The sequence below is a fragment of the Muscardinus avellanarius genome, assembly GCF_963383645.1.
Source record: "Muscardinus avellanarius genome assembly, chromosome: 4".
NCBI classification, from domain to species: domain Eukaryota; kingdom Metazoa; phylum Chordata; class Mammalia; order Rodentia; family Gliridae; genus Muscardinus; species Muscardinus avellanarius.
Window position 1 is genome coordinate 41,689,451 of NC_137789.1, and position 4,595 is coordinate 41,694,045.

The window sequence follows — 4,595 nt, forward strand, 5'->3', positions numbered from 1 at the left end:
CGCGGGTCCCAGCCACCTGCCGGGTCCTGAGCGGGCGTCGGCCGAGCCTGGATCCCGCGCGCACCGCACCCAGAGTCTGCAAAGTTTCCCAACTCCGCGGCCCCGGGGCGGCAGGTGCGCAGAGCCGGGACGCTGGGGGCGAGGAGCAGAGGGAGCGGAGCCCAGCAGAGTCCGGGAGGCGGGGGCGGGGGCAAGTGACTGGCGGAGGACGGCCCGAAGCAGGGATAGAGATGATCTGGGAGGACGGTCCGAGCCATCACTAAATAGCCCGGGAGGGGAAGAGGCGGCTGTGGCCAGTGGCGATTGATTGGCGGACTCGATGTGCGAGGACAGTGTCATCTCTTACATAACTCCAGTCCCGCGGCCGCGAGGAAGCTTGACCCAGACCCAGGCCGACCCCTCCTCCCGTGCGCGGCGCCCGCGGCCCACCCAGGACACACCTGTCGTTTTGTCTCGGGCTCTCTGAGCTTGCTTTAGTCTGAAGTGCTTCTCCCAGTCTTGCTTGGTCTTTTTAGACTTTGGCTTTGTTGTTGTTTAATAGGACAGGCCATTTATTTTGTAGAACATTCCTCGATTTGGGTTTGTGATTTCTGCATGATAATTTTCCGGTGATGCAATTGTGTGTGTGTGTGTGTGTGTGTGTGTGTGTGTGTGTGTGTGTAGATATACACCTGCTGAAGCCCACAGTGTCACTTTGTCCTACTGCTGGAAGCGTTAACTTTGATGGGTTAAAGTACTGTCTGCCAGGTTTCTCCCACGTAACTGTCACTATTTTATCCTTTGTAATTAATGGGAAGAGAGCATCTGGCTAAGTATATATCCTGTTTCTAATCAAATTATTATCTGCTACTTTTATTATTTATTCTTATTTTTTACAGGTCTTGTATGGAACCCAAGGACATTTTACCTCTGAGCTACACCCCAGCCCTATTTCTTATTCTTTTTTTTTTTTTTTTGAAACAGGGTCTCACTGAGTTGCAGAGGGTCTCACTAAGTAGCTGAGGCAGTCTGCCAACTGCGATCTTCTGGTCTTAGCCTCCACTGAGTTGCAGAGGGCCTCACTAAGTAGCTGAGGCGGTCTGCAAACTGCGGTCTCAGCCTCCGGAATGCTGGGATTACAAGCATGTGCCACCACGCCCGGCTTTATTATTTATTTATTTTTGTGGCACTGGGGATCAAACCAAGGAGCATTCTACGTCTAAGATATACCCCAGCACTCCTCCTTTTCAGATTTGTTTTTGTTTTTTCTAAAACAGGGTCTCTTTAAGTTACTCAGAGTCTCACTAAATTGCTGAGGCTGATCTTGAACCCCAGACCCAAGCACTTGAGATTACAGGTGAGACTAATTGCTACTTTAGCATACATTGTTTCTTATGGGGATCAATTGCTACTATGATGATGAAATGGTGATTTTCAATATAATCACTCTTCTGTTTATTAGCTGGCACTCTACTGTAAGGAAACAAATTCCCTTTTCCTCTATTTGTTATTGATTTATGTCAGTACACATTCATGAATTCTTATATTATACAGTGGGTTATGTTACTGTCTGTGTTAGTTTGCCAGGGCTGCTATGACAAAACACCACAGACTGGGTGGCTTAAAGAACAAAAAATGTATTTTGTCACAGTTCTGGAAGTTAGAAGGCCCTTAGTTTCCTCCAAGGGGTCGTCCCCTGGCTCAATGGATGTGCAGCCATCCCCATGTATCTTCACTTGCTCTTCTGTGCATGTCTGTGTCCTAACGTGGTTTAGGGACCAACCTTTGTGATCATGATCATACTTAACCTTAATTATTTTCACACTTAACCTTATTTTCTAATGACCTTGTCTCCAATAAAATTATATTTGGGGTTAGGACTTCAACATATGAAAAGGGTCATGATTCAGTGCATGGTAGATCCTCCCTTTCTAAGGATACTTTTTCTTGTTTTTCAGTACTAGGGATTGAACCCAGGGGCATTCTACCCCCTAGTCTTATTTTTTTCTTTTGTAGAAATGAGGATGGAACCCAGGGGCATTTTATCTCCGAGCTATACCCTTACCCCTATTTTTTTATTCTTTATTTTGAAACAGGGTCTTACTAAGTTGCACATGGCCTCACTAAGTTGTTGAGGCTGGCCGCGAACCTGTGATCCTCCTGTCTCAGTCTCCCAAGCATGTGTCACCATGCCCAGAGTCTGAGGATACTTTTAAGAAACTTGAAGTCACACATTATAAGTGTGGTACCCCACACTTGTAATCCCAGTACTTGGGAGGCTGAGATAGGAGGATCACAGGGTAGAGGTCAGTCTCAATTTGTTGAGACTCTGTTGCCTCTGACAACTTCACCTGTTAGTGGGCATATCATCAACACATCATACATCCTGAGCCAGGTAGAGTAGTACATGGCTATAGTCCCAGATACTCTGGAAGATAAGGTGGGAGGATCACTCGAGCCCAAGAGTTCCAGGCCAGCCTGGGCAACACAATGAAATCATAGCTCAAACACACACATACGTACACAACACACACACGCATGCAACAGATATTATAAATTCTGTCTCAGAGCTATGGAGCTCTGCTAAGTCCTCTCCCCACTTTAGGATTGACTTTATTGTGACGCAAGGAAAGCAAAGGTTATCTTCTATATGATTTACTGGTCTTTCCTTTTACTCCATCTATCTAGAAACGGACCTGTAGAATGGTGGGAGTGTACCTTGGACACTCAGCCACGGCAGCAGCCAGGCTAAGATTCAGAGCTGGGCGTGGTGGTGCACATCTGTAAGCCAGTACTTGGGAGGCTGCAACAGAAGAGTGCAGGTTTGAGGCCAGCCTCAGCAACTCGGTGAGACCCTCGGCAATTTAGCAAGAACATACTTAGAAAAAAACAAAACAAAAGCTGGAGATGTAGGTCAGAGGTAGAATGCTCCTGGGCTCAACCCTCAGTACCAGAACAATAAAAGTAAGATTCAGATGCTGCCCTGTAGTGTGAATACGTACTCTGAACCATGGTGCTGTTTCTCCCATGGCCATTAGACACAGATCTGGTCTTGCTCCCCTGACTTCTTTGTTGAAATGCAAAATAAATTGCTTTTCTGCTTAACTGACCTTGTTTCTGTTGTTTACAACAAAAGTTTCCAGGCTAATACACAATGCTTCCCCTAGCTGCCCTCTTCCTGAACACTCTCCTTCTCAACAATTACTTTTTTTTTTTTTTTTTTTTTGGTGGTACTGAGGGGGGAACCCAGAGGCTTTCTACCTCTGGGCTATACTCCCAGACCTATTTTATATTTTATTTGGAAACAGGGTCTCACTAAGTTGCTGAGGCTGGCTTCAAACCTGTGCGATCCTTCTGTCTCAGCCTCCCAAACACAGGGATTACAAGTGTGTGCCACCACAATTACCTTTCTTTTTCCTTTAGTTTTTTTTGTTTTGTTGTTTTGCAGTACTGGGGATGGAACCCAGGGGCATTCTACCTCTGAGTTACACCCCCAGCCCTATTTTTTTTTTAATTCTTTATTTTGAAACAGGGTCTCACTGAGTTGCAAAGGACCTAAGTAGCTGAGGTTGTCCGTGAACCACGATCCTCCTGTCTCAGCCTCCAGAATGCTGGGATTACAAGGGTGCGCCACCACGCCCGGCTTTCTTCCTTTAGTTTTGTTGGAGGCCTTGCTTGATAATACCTGAAGGTAACTGATACTATGTTTTTAAAGGCCTACAGCACTTTGATGTTTTAGATCTTAAAGGCAGTTGTTCACAAATTCTTTCACTTCCAAGAACTCCTTTTATCATTTTTTATTCTACATAACCATGTTTCAATTTTATCACAAAATTACATTAAATATCCCTTTCTCAGCCAGAAGTGGTGGTACATGACTGCAATCTCTGAATTTGGGAGGTTGAGACAAGAGGAATACAGGTTTGGGGCTAGCCTTAGGATAGGGAAGCCCTGTTTCAAAATAAAAAATAAAAGGCCTAGGATTATAGTTTGGGGAAAACTGCCCATGGGTTTAACCTCCCAGCACACACACACACACACACACACACACACACACACACACACACTCCATTTCTCTATGTTAAGTTGATATTCTGGTTTTAAAGCAAAAAACATTGATGTCTTAGTCTGCATCATAGCTTTATTAAGGATTAAAGTGCACAGTGAACTTTTATGGAAAATAATATATAAAGCATTATACTTCTGTAAACACTTTGAAATACAAAATCCGAGTTATACTAAAATTTCTAAAAGTGACCCCAAAATATAAAATAGTCCAAAGACCAATCTTCATAGACATCACTTTCCTTTTTTTTTTTTTCCATAACTGGAGATGGAACCCATGGGGGCATTCTACCTCTGAGCACCACCCCAAGCCATATATATACCACTACCACTATATATATATACTGGTACTGGTTGTTATATATATCTGGTACTGGTTGTTGATAATGATGGTGATGAAGTTGATAATGGTGGTGATGATGATGATAGTGGTGATGGTGGTAATGATGGGATGAAGGTGGTACTCATGGTAGTGATGGTGATGGTGGTGATGATGATGGTGGGGAGAGGTGGTGGTAGTAGTAGTGGTACTGGAGTTCCTGGAAACCCTT